Raw genomic sequence first — 13,658 nt, 5'->3', positions numbered from 1 at the left:
TGCATGCCTTTGCTCACACTGTCTCTCCATACTTTGCCTGTCATGTCTTCTCCTTCTCCTCACTGCCTACCCCAGTATTAGTTCTTCAAGGCCCAGCTCGGATCCTCTCTCGGAAGCTCAATGATCTCTCCTTCTCTGAAACACTCATGTCCTCTAGCGCATACTGCCTCAAGTATATCCTCAAGTACATACTGTGCTTGCTTCCATGACGCTGTCTCATGATGGTACCTGGAAAGCAGGTGGTGGACATATGAGTGCCCATCATGGGATGCCGGCACCTTAGCAGACTTATTGTAGATATAGACTGACTTTTATTTTTATCACATTTAGGAACTAAATAATTGTATCCATTCTCCCAGTGATGATTAGATCCTGGATATCTGGTTCTAATAGGGCCAGAGAAAGTCTGGTAGAAGTGCTTCCAGGGAGGATTTCAGTTATAAAAATAGTAATATCAGCAAACACTATAAGCACTTACTATACACCAGAGATCATTCTGGTGTTTATATAATTAAAGAATTTATTTTTTACAAATGACTAAAACCAGCTCTGAGCTTCCCGGGTGGCCCAGTGATAAAGAATCCACCTGCCAGTGCAGGAGATGCAGGTTTGATCCCTGGGTTGTGAAGATCCCCTGGAGAAGGAAACCCAGTATATTTGCCTTGGAATTCCCATGGACACAGGAGCCTGAAGGGCTACAGTCCATGGGATTGCAAAAGAGTAAGACTTGACTTAGCTACTAAAACAAACAAACAAACAACAACAAAAAATACAACAAGCACAAAAGAGTATATGGGGAGAATATGAAGAAGCTCACAGAATCAAAGATAAGAACATAGAACCTGCCCCTGATGTGACAGAAATCACATTTCTTAGGGAAGCAATGTATGAGGAGAACTGAGGACCAATTTTACTTTTCATTCATGCATCAGTCCACACAAGAATCCAAGTCCTGGGAGAAATGGTATGATTGTGAAGCTTTGAGTCTGAACCAGTCCCTTACTTAGGGAAAGGACAGGGCACTTGGATTTAAATTTCCATCCAGATTGGCCACAAAATGAAATTCTAAAAGAATGGAGGGTAAATACTGAATGACTGAAAGACAATCAGAGGGCTCTATTTCATTATTTTTTTAGCCTATAAAAGGGATTATTACTGTCACTTCAACTTTGTGGATGAGAAAGTTGATCAAACAAATCATAAGCACCAGGTCCGGGATTCAGTGCCAAGGTTAGAGGTGTCCACAACAGAAATATCCTAATATTTACACCACATTGCTTCCTCATATTAAGTGGTCCCAGGTTGAACTGGGAAAGGCATTTCTATGCAGTGCCCAAGAGAATACGGTTGGGACAAAGAGCCAGAACTGTGCCAAACCAACGTTAAGTCAAAGATATGCAAAAACAAGCAGTAAGACTACTAGTCCCAGATTTATCCTATTAAAATTTGGACCTAACTTAATGAGATATTTTCTATTGAATTTGGTTCTCCTGGCCCTGTGTAAAGACCTGCACATAAAACATCCCTTCTTAATAACTGCCTAGGATATCCACTGAGCCCCTGTCAAACTTGCCTTCCATCTGAGCACTTCTATGCTAAAAAGAATTACTATCATCATAAGATTTGAAAATAATAAATATTGAAAAGTGTTGGCATTGTGTATTTTCTCATACTGTCCAACTTTTTTCAATAAACCCATACTATTTCCAGTCTCTCTCAATTTTATAGTACATGAGTTTAGGTATACATTTCAAAGAAAAATAATAAAGTGAAACCCCTGTCCCAGCACCCAGGCTTTTTTTTTTTCAGGTTTTGGTTTTTTTTTTTTTTTGGCTGGGCTGGGTCTTTCCTGTGGAGTGCAAGTTTGTAGTCGTGGTGCAAGGGGGCTTAGTTGCCTAATGGCATGTGGAATCTTAGTTCCCTGACCAGGGATCGAACCTGCATCCCCTCCATTGAAAGGCAAATTCTTTACCACTGGACCATGAGGGAACTCCGCAAAAACCCAGTTTGAAGGAGATGATATTATTTTTGAAAATTATCTTATAATGTCCTTCCCCAGTTAGATGCTTCTCACTTCCCTGGAGTAAGCAACTATCCTGAAGTTTGTGCCAACCATTTCTTTGCTTTACTTATAATTTTATCACATATGCATATGTATCCATAAACAATATATTAAATAGTTTAGAATAAATTATTAAAATGTATTTCTTATTTAGTTATAATATATTCATTAGTTTGTTTTTTGTATACGTGAAATAATACAATATATATTCTTCTTTTTCTTGTTTTTAGCTCAGTATTAAGTTTTTGAGATTCATTCAAGTTGTTACAAGTAGAAACTATTTACTTTTCACAGCTGTATGCTATTTCATTATATGAATATGCTGTGATTTCTTTATCCTTTCTGTCTAGAAAACATTTGTTTGTTTTTTTTTTTCCCAGGTTCCCCACTCACCTGCTGCTGTAAGCATTCCTCTACCCAACTCTGGGTGCACACTTTCAGATTTCTTGTGTGTGTGCCTGGGAGTGGGATTGCTGAGTGAAATAGTACATGCATCTTAAACTTTACTGCTTAGCTAAGCACTTCTTTTCCAAAGCAGTTGTATCCGTTTGCTCTATCAACAGCAATTAGGGAGGCCAGTCAGACTTCATTGTTTCTTTATTGTTCCTATTAACAGAAGAGGAAACTGAGAATGAGAATTTGCTGAAGTTACACAGTAAAATATTAGCCAGAACTTGAGCTTGGAGCTTCTGACTCCTAGTTCTGTGTTTTTATTTACTTGTTTGTTTATCATTTTGCTGAATTCAATATTTTTACTAATGCAGCCTAAGACTATTATCTCTTACAGCAACTTTCCCACAGTTTTGCTTCATATGGAGCCTGCATATGAAATGGACTCAAGTAACATCTTTCTCATATGTACTTAGAAAATTGATTTTGTGTAACCCTATGCAAAATTTTATTAGATACAGCACTGTGCTTTGTGTCATTTGTTTATAGCCCATATCTCCTGCTAATAGGTAAGTTCCTTGGAGGCAGATACTATTTTATCCATCTCTATATCTCTAGCACAGTTCTTGGTCTTTCAAGGTATTAATCAACTAATGTATAATTATTTCAATTTAATGTAAATGAAATACAGGAGCTGTTGATTATCTTTAATTTTGTCTCATCTCTTGGAAAATTGTTCCATCTTATTAATATCTTCTAGAGTTACTACTGCCATGCATCACATTAAGTTAACTCTTCTGCATTTTATCATCCAAAGATGAGACTACAAATAAAGCTGAGGAGCATTATGAAGCCTACTCCATAGAAAGGTGACTTCTTTGAATCAGGAGAAATAATGGCCACAAAGTCCTGGAAAGCTAAGAATGACTGGGTGAATCTTCCACAGGGTGAAAGTCTCATTTGCCTGAGGCCAATAGAGGAAGATGTTCATTCACAAGGAAGAACCCCTGATGAGCACATTACATAGAACAGAAATTGTCATGTATATCCAGAATCAACCCATCAATAACTATTTTCCTTACTGATGGCATAAAAGCATTATAGGGAGTTGAATAAAGCCATCATTGGGGGATGCGGTACAAAGGAAATAATTGACTAATGACTAAAACATTGGTCCCATGTCAGTTCCAATGACCAGGTAGCCAGTACTATCCCAGAAGGAAGAACACTTCTCCTCCATGGACTATTAGGACTTAGGACCCAGGATCCTTCACTGACACTCAGTTAAATTGTAAGGTAGTAGGTGGTGTAACTCAGTAGAATATTTTACAAGACTAGTGACATTTGGAGAGACTAGAATGGCCGCTGGCTCTCCCTGATTACATTTATTCTAGATGGTACATGTAGTATCATAAAGATTAGCAGAGGAATCCAAAACCTATGAGAGTTGCATCAAAGAACTTATGACAACCTAAGTGATAATTGTCCTGAGAGGATCCGATGAAAGTGAAAATGCATCTCATCCAGCTGCCCTGGTTTCAGATGCTTCCTTCCCAATTAGCAAGGGATTTTCTTCTTCCATAAATATTTATGTCATCTTACCCATACCTACCAGACCACCTGATCTGCCTCTTGAGAAACCTGTAGGCAGGTCAGGAAGCAACAGTTAGAACTGGACATGGAACAACAGACTGCTTCCAAATAGGAAAAGGAGGACATCAAGGATGTATATTGTCACCCTGCTTATTTAACTTATATGCATAGTACATCAAGAAAAATGTTGGGCTGGAGGAAGCACAAGCTGAAATCAAGATTGCTGGGAGAAATATCAATAACCTCACATATGCAGATGACACCACCTTTATGGCAGAAAGTGAAGAAGAACTAAAGAGCTTCTTGATGAAAGTGAAAGAGGAGAGTGAAAAAGTTGGCTTAAAGCTCACCATTCAGAAAACTAAGATCATGACATCCGGTCCCATCACTTCATGGCAAATAGATGGAGAAACAGTGGAAACAGTGGCTGACTTTATTTTTGGGGCACCAAAATCACTGCAGATAGTGACTGCAGCCATGAAATTAAAAGACGCTTACTCTTTGGAAGGAAAGTTATGACCAACCTAGATAGCATATTAAAAAGCAGAGACATTACTTTGTCAAAAAAGGTCCGTCTAGTCAAGGCTACGGTTTTTCCAATAGTCATATACGGATGTGAGAGTTGAACTAGAAAGAAAGCTGAGCACTGAAGAATGGATGCTTTTGAACTGTGGTGTTGGAGAAGACTCTTGAGAGTCCCTTGGACTGCAAGGAGATCCAAGCAGTCCATCCTAAAGTCCACCCATCAGTCCACCTATCAGTCCTGGGTGTTCACTGGAAGGACTGATGTTGAAGCTGAAACTCCAATACTTTGGCCACATGATGTGAAGAGCTGACTCATTTGAAAAGACCCTGATGCTGGGAAAGATTGAGGGCAGGAGGAGAAGGGGACGACAGAGGATGAGATGGTTGGACGGCATCACTGACTCAACGGACATGTGTTTGGGTAGACTCCAGGAGTTGGTGATGGACAGGGAGGCCTGGTGTGCTGTGTTTCATGGGGTCGCAAAGAGTCAGACACGACTGAGCGACTGAACTGAACTGGAGCTATCACCAAGGTGGGAATCCTGCATCAGCACTTGCCCATTCCCATGGGTCATGGCATAGTTGAAGGATTTCATTTGTGCCAGCACCAGGTAAGAATGGCTACTCAGTACCTCACAGTGAATTTTTGGACCCAGAGCAGGGTAAAGGTAATGAACACTGCTGCAATTGGGTAGACCCTCAACCTCCAGGTAGAGATAGCAGTAACCCAGGTTAGTCACCACCCACCCTTTAGCACTGAGCACAGTCTTGATTTTATAGTTGCCTATAGTCAATGTTGGGGAAAGAAACAGAGAATGTGTGGGAAGGGAGACCTGCATTGGGTCCCCAAATTTCAATTATTCAACTCCAGAAAGCTTTCTCTTCTCAGATTCCTAGGTTCCTAAGAGATGGCTGAGAACAGATGGACTGTTTCTGGGATGGCTCTATTCAGGACATTTATAGCACTAGGCAAGAAATTCAGTTACCCCTCCACTTGGAAGTAAACAGTGGCCTTAAGCTGTTTGTTTTCAGGCTGACTTTTCCACATTCCCTGATCCCATCCTTCTGTGGGTAATAAGACATGAAATAGCCGTCAGATTATGTTTGGACATTGTCTTAGTCTGATTGGGCTGCCATAACAAAATACCATAGACTGGGGAACTTAAAACAGCAGAAATTTATTTTCTCACAGTTCCTGAAGCTGGAAAGTTCAAGTTTCTGAGAAGGCTCAGGTTCTGGTTAGAGGTCTCTTCTTGGCTTGCAGATAGCCACCTCTGGTTGCTTCTTTCAGTGTTGAAGAGAATGAGAGCTCTGGTGTCTCTTCTTCCAGTTCTATTGGATTAGGGTTCCACCCTTGTGACCTCATTTAACCTTATCTTCTTAAAGGCCCTAGCTCCTATACAATCCTATGAGGCTTAGAATTTCAACATACAAACTTTGGGGGACACAATTGTGCTTATAGTAGACATTGCAATAATAGAATTGCCCCTTTAATGCTGATACAATTGGATACTAATTCTGCTTAGAAAGCAAAATGCCTCTAACTCATCAAGTCAGGAGGCGCCAGGGAATTGTTGACCATGACAGCTCTCCCATGCTATCTCATTGGATCAAATATTTTACAGCCAAGCTTATAGAAATGTGGTATTATTTTGAATATGAATATGAATACTCTTTATGACCGCATGGTAACACACCAGTCTCCTCTGTCCTCCACTATCTCCCAGAATTTGATCAAAGTCATGTCCATTGAGTCAGTGATAATCTCTAACAATGTCATCCTTTCCCACCCTTTCTGCTTTTGCCTTCAAGCTTTCTCAATATCTGGGTCTTTTCCAGTCAGTTGGCTCTTTGCATTAGGTGGCCAAAATACTAGAGTTTCGAGTTCAGCAACAGTCCTTCCTATAAAGAATATTCAGGGTTGATTTCCTTTAGGATTGCCTGGTTTGATCTCCGTGCAGTCCAAAGGACTCTCAAGAGTCTTCTCCAGCACCACAATTAGAAAGCATCAGTTCTCCAGTGCTCAGCCTTCTTTATGGTCCAACTCTTATATTCATACATGACTACTGGAAAAAACATGGCTTTGACTATATGGACCTTGGTCCAGCAAAGGGATGTCTCTGCTTTGTAATACATTGTCTAGGTTTGTCATAGTTTTCCTTCCAAAGAGTGTCTTTTAATTCTATGGCTGCAGTCACAATCCACAGTGATTTTGAAGCCCAGGAAAGTAAAATCTGTTACTGCTTCCACTTTTCCCCTCTATTTGCCATGAAGTGATGGGACTGGATGCCTTGGTCTTAGTTTTTTTAATATTGAGTTTCAGGGCAGCCTTTTCACTCTCCCCTTTCACCCTCATCAAGCGCCTCTTTAGTTTCTCTTTACTTTTTGCCAAGTGTGGTATCATCTGCATATCAGAGGTTTTTGTTATTTCTCCTGGCAATCTTGATTGCAACTTAATGATTCATCCAGACTGGCATTTCACATGATGTACTCTACATATAAGTTGAATAAACAGGGTGACAATATATAGCATTGATGTACTCTTTTTCCAGCTTTAAATCCGTCCATTGTTCCATGTCCGGTTTTAACTGTGGCTTCTTGATCCGCATACAGTTTTCTCAGGAGACAGGTAAGGTAGTTTGATACTCTTATCTCTTTAAGAATTCTCAACAGTTTGCTGTGATCCACATGGTCAAAGGTTTTAGCATAGTCAATGAAGCAGACATAGATGTTTTTCTGGAACCCCCTTTCTTTCTCCAACATCAAACAAAATTTGATCTCTGGTTCCTTTGCCTCTTTATTTATTTTTTTCTGATATAAATTTATTTTAATTGGAGACTAATTACTTTACAATATTGTATTGGTTTTGCCATACATCAACATGAATCCGCCACGGGTGTACATGTGTTCCCCATCCTGAACCCCCCTCCCACCTCCCTCCCCGTACCATCCCTCTGGGTCATCCCAGTGCACCAGCCCCAAGCATCCTGTATCCTGCATCAAATCTGGACTGGTGATTCGTTTCTTATATGATATTATACATGTTTCAATGCCATTCTCCCAAATCATCCTTTGCCTCTTTAAAACCCAACTTGTACATCTGGAAGTGCTGTTTGTGTACTGCTGCAGCCTAGGTTGAAGGATTTTGAGCATACCCTTGCTAGCATGTGAAATGAGTATAATCCTATATATAATATGTTTTTTCCTATGCTTACATACCTGTGATAAAGTTTAATTTATATTAGATACAATAAGAGATTTACAACACTAACAATAAGAAAACAGAAAAAATTATAGCAATATGCTGTAATATGCTGTAAAAGTTATGCAAATAGTGTCTCTTTCTAAAAACATCATATTGTATTCATGCTTCTTGTGATGGTGTGAGATGACAAAATGCCTACATGATGAGCTAATGTGTGGTGAATGAAATAGCATTAGACTACTCTTGACCTTCCGATGATAGATCAGAGGGAGGATCATCCACTTGGGGTGATCCTGAGTCCAAAGCTGTGACAATGTCCATGTTTGGATGTCAGCAGAAGACAGTGTCGATACTGGGGATCCTGAGTAGGACAAAGAGGTGTGACACGAGAGTTCATTCCTCAAAGAGGAATGGTGCACAGTTTACAACTTATGAATTGTTTATTTCTGGAATTTCCCACTTAATAACTTTAGGCCAAGCTTGACCACCATGGAGATGGAAAGAGAAACACAGACAAGCAGGGACTACTGTATTCTGGATTTGCTGTCCCTTATTTTTCTCTCCACCTAACTCCCTAAGGGGCTTTCTAGATGGTAAAGAATCTGCCTGCAATGCAGGAGACCCAGGTTCAATCCCTGGGTTGGGAAGATCCCTTGGATAAGGAAATGGCTACCCATTCCAGTATTCTTGCCTGGAGAATTCCACAGTCAGAGGAGCCTGCCAGCTACAATCCATGGGATTGCAAAGAGTTCGACATGACTGAGTGACTTTCACTTTACTCACTAAGTGATTAGTCCAGTTGCACACACCCCTTTGGCAACATGTTGCTATTTTTTCCCATAAACAAAGATAAGTACCATTATCAATTTCATCATGTTTGAGCCCTTTATTTAACAGCCATAGTCACATAGACTTCTGAGATGTGACATCAACAGGAATCTACCCAGAAGTTCTGTTGTTTCAGTCAGTCTACTTGTGATTATCTTCTTAAATTGCTGTGGGAAACTAATCACGTGTCACATACTTCAGTTCTGTCCCCTCCTTTGCCCCAACTTAACTGGGGTGTGTAGCACCCTGGTATGCTAATTATCCATGCCATTTTGAATTGACCTTACTAGTCACAGGAAAAGAGTCAGAGGAGTCGCCTATATGTTTGCACCTACCTTATATGGCATATGGCCATATAAGAAATCACTTCATATTTAACCAATCAGAGTTTTCAAGTTGTGATTTCATCAGAGATGCTAATTTAAGTTTCCCCCAGTCCTCTTTTGAGCAACTTCCTCCAAGTTCACTAATAAGAGCCATCAAATATTAGGCTGGGTGATCTTAACCACCCAGTCTCTTTTCATTTCTCTGGATTCTCAGGAATCTGGGACACTAGACTCCATGACTCCAGGTCCCTTGGTTCACTTCTAGAAGGCCATGCTGGATGCCATGAGGCAGAAACCCAGATCTCTGCACCCAGATCTCTGCACCAGCTGTCAAGCAATTATGGGTGATTGATCAAGCAGCATGTAAGCTGGGCTTTCCAGAACTGATTTTTATTGGCAGAAACCCCAGAGATTAAAGCAATAGCAGGTGACTGATCCTCCTGTGACCATCTTGTTCTCAGGCAGCACAAAACAATCTAGTAGACAGCAAATCTAAGTCTAAGAGGGAGACCCTGAATCTTGGATGCTGGGATTTTTTTTTTTTTTAAAACTTTACATAATTGTATTAGCTTTGCCAAATATCAAAATGAATCCATCACAGGTATAACTTCATAGTTTTTAAAAACCAAAGTCTTCCTAGTGAGATTAGGGTATAGGACCTAATAGAAGAATGGTATTGCAAAACCATGGCTTTCAGCTCTTCCTACTATCTCAGCATTGATTGATTGGGAGAATACTTGGACTTCCCTTGGTGTGATATACCTGTTAGGATTACAGCATTACTACTTGGTGGAAACTTGGCTGAATTCCTGCTCTACCATGTCACTTCTTTGCCAGGATAGATTGTGTCAAACCCTAGGCTACATCTGGTTTTCAGAGGCAGTAGGCCAAATTTCTTTCCAGGAAGCCAGCCTGCAGGGTATTGGTTAAATAACCCTTTCCTTTCAACTGTCTTCTAGGAAGAATTGACAACCATCAAATCAGAGCGTATCCTAGTTAAGTTATGGAACTTCAAGGAATAATAATTAACTCCTCAGGCACCAGAAGGAAAAGGGTATTAAAAAATTTAAAAGATATGGATTAATAAAGGCATAGTGAGTACCCATTGGCCTCAAACATCCTCACAACTATATTCAGTGCCAGAACACAATGGAGCAATATGTACTATCTAAAACTAAGTTTACCTGGAAGCAGCTCATATGAGAATAAATTATTTTGAAGTAGTATTTAACGAGCAGGAGGAAAAGATGGAGGAATGTTACAGGAAGAAAGAGTCAGTACAAAAATATATGTTCAAGTTGGCCACTAATAGGGACAGCTGGATGTTCAGTCCCTTGGGACTCTCTTAAAAGTCCTGTGAAAAGTGTTTTTAGACTATCCAGGGAAGAAAGATGGAGACAACATGGTCCTCTGATCCCCAGGGATGACACTAACTCCTCTGAAGTCTAGTTGTCCATGTTTCAGTAGAAGTCTGTATCAGAGAAGCCCCAGGGTGGGAAGAAAGAAGTGCTACACACAGGTCTACAACTTCATGAAGGTAACTGAGCTTATGCAGAACTGGTCGTTGCCCCAGTTACTGAAGTTAAAGGGTAAAGCAGAGAGAATAATTCTGAGGAAAAGAAAGTATTATTCTATCCTATTGGATGCCAGAAAATTATCAAATATAAAGGGAACAAACAGATGTTCTCAAATATGAAAGAATTCAAGGACTGTAGTAGCCACAGCAGTACTTTAAAAAACTATTCAACCCAAAACCAGCCAACAATAACAAAAAGTAAATTTAAAAAACTGTAGGCAAAGAAATTGTTCAATATGTAATACCAGAGGGGGAAAAAAAGAAGAAATACAAAATTCGTGGGAAAAAAACTGAAATAAAAGTGAGCCATGACTTTTATGTTCAGCAAGCTAATGACAAAGTGTCAGGCTAATGACCAAAAGTCAGGCTTTTTCATACATGCAAGAAAAAGACCATGACAACATAAGCCCTTATTGCCTAACAAAGAAAGAATTCAGTATCAGAGAAGCTGTAGTATAAGTACTGGTGATGAGTTCAGTTCAGTTCAGTTGCTTAGTCGTGTCCGACTCTTTGCAACCCCATGAATCGCAGCACGCCAGGCCTCCCTGTCCATCACCAACTCCTGGAGTTCACCCAGACTCACGTCCATCGAGTCAGTGATGCCATCCAGCCATCTAATCCTCTGTTGTCCCCTTCTCCTTCTGCCCCCAATCCCTCCCAGCATCATCACATTAATTCAAATATGACTTTAGCTCTACTATAAAAATGTAATATTAAAAATTTTCACTGAATGAAAATAATAACGTAAAAATCAGGAGGTGAGAGATATCAAAAGAATGTTATGTTTTTGTATTTCATATGTCTAAAATTGAGGTAAATCATAAGTCCAGTTTCTAGTTTGCATCATCTTTTACTCCTAACTTCCTCTCTTTAAGGCACACTTAGATAGGTTTGTGTTTTCTTTTTTCTAATCTTTTCCTTTCATTCTCTCTTAAACCTAGTCAGGCTTTTGCCACAAAGCCATGTAATAAACTGACTCTTGTTGATGAGTTACATGCTGTTAAATCTAATGGTCAATTCTCAGACTTCATCTTACTTATCAGTAGTATTTAACACAGTTAATCACCTTCTCCAGAAACCTTTGCTTCCTTGGTTTTCCAGACACCTGACTCTCCTAGTGCTCTACTGCACATGTCTCTCCTTCTTTGGTCCCTAAACTTACACAGTGTTACGCGTTGATGATATTTCAATTAAAAAAAAAAGAAAAAGGAATAAAAGGCATTCAAATTAGAAAGAAGTGATTTAAAGTATTTGCTTGCAGATGACAGTTTTATACAAGGGAACCCAATATATTACACACATACACACACTCAGAGAGCACTAATAAACGTGTTCAGCAATGTAGCAGGATATAAAATCAATATACAAAAAAATCAGTTACATTTCTATACATGAACAATAAACATGAAAAATAAATTAAGAAACATATGTCAATTACAACAGCACCAAAAAGAATTAAAGTTTTTGGAATAAACATAATCAAGAAGGCTAAAGACTCATACACTAAAAATTACAAAACATTGCTGAAAGAAATTAAAGAAGACACAAATAAACAGACATCTGTGTCCATGAGCTATAAGAATTAGTAGTATTAAAATGTCTAACTACCTAAAGCAACCTATAGATTTGATGCAATTCCTATCAAAATTTCAATGGCATTTTTTCTTTTTGCAGAAATAGGAAAAAATAGTAAAGTTAATTCAGGATTTTGATTCTTCCTCACATTTGGGTTGCTTTTTTTTTTTTTCCACTTTGAGGAAAAGCTCTCAAATCAAAGAATACCTTGGCAGTCACTTAGAAGTACCTATAAATTGATATAATCTTACTGATGATATCTTTTCCTCCCTGCTTTCTCTGTGTTTGGAATCCAACCTAAAAGAGCAGAGGTCCAACTAAAGTAGCCAATACGAATGCTTATCTAGCCTCCCTTCAAAATAACTGTAAGTATCCATTAGTAGCTTCAACCACTAGTTAAATGAACCAAGAAGTGTTGAATATTGTTTATATTGTTAAATCTGTGGACTAAGGAAAAGCCACCTACCCCCTTCTCTCTGGAGTCTCCAGGAGCATACCTCACTGTAGGCTCAGAATCCAGACTGCCTGGTGGAGGTCCCAGGAGAGCCAGGGCCAGATGGAGCATGAATTTCATGATTGCAAGTGTTCCTCAGGATGATGGGCTGGGAATCCAACTATGAGCTTCTTAGCTGTGGCCCCATTGTCCTTCTAGAAGTTCTTGGCTTAATCCTACAAAGGCAGGCAGTTTAGCTAGAGGCTCCACTCAGTAGGTGGCCCAGTAATTAAGTATTAAGTAAACTTTGTTGTATGGTTGTTTCTGTGGTACAAAGTAATTGCAATGTATTTTAGAGCATCACTGATACACCCTCATTTGAAATAGTATGTCTCTATCTCAACAAGCTTCTTTTAATAACATACCAATATATAGGCTTTAGATATACCCTTCCCATCAAAAATATATTAGATAAGGACTAAGGCTTTTTTTCGTGATTTTTCTTGTATAATTCACTGGTGAATGGCTGAAATTCTGTATGGCATACGTGTATAAGAATTAGAATAGTAGAAAATAGGCAATGAAGAAAGGGAACAAAAGGGGGAAAGGTGGGAGAACATTTTATAATTTATGATTAAATGAGTAATGGTACTTCATTTTCTTCTATTTAAAAAAGCACTGGTTGTTAATCTTGTCTCCCAGCTGATAAAATTGTTAGTACAATATTAATTAGTTGGTGAATTTTTAGTAAATAGGAACTAGTTAACTAATTATAACAACTTAATTTTCCTTTAAGAAGATTATTAAATTTATGATCCCTTTTGTCCCTGAATCTCCATGTAATTTACAACATCTCTGGTCTACAGTTTGGTCTATGCAGGGACTCACCCACTGAGGTTGGCATTGCTGTTGGTATTGCTGTTGGTATTTGAAGAGAGAGCTGATCTCTATAATGTAGCCCCTTCCAGGATCCTGGAGGTCATAAGTCATGACATGGATACAGTCCTAAAGGTACCTGAAGAGGGGTAAAGGATTTAAAACATTTCTGATTGTCATTTTCTACTCCTGTTGTTCAGTCATTAAGTCATGTCCTACTCTTTGCAACCCCATGGACTGCAGCACACCAGGCTTCCCTGTCTTTCACT

The sequence above is a fragment of the Bos taurus genome, chromosome 3 (assembly GCF_002263795.3).
Source record: "Bos taurus isolate L1 Dominette 01449 registration number 42190680 breed Hereford chromosome 3, ARS-UCD2.0, whole genome shotgun sequence".
NCBI lineage: Eukaryota > Metazoa > Chordata > Mammalia > Artiodactyla > Bovidae > Bos > Bos taurus.
The sequence above is the reverse complement of the archived record's forward strand: the minus strand, read 5'-3'. Positions refer to the sequence as shown.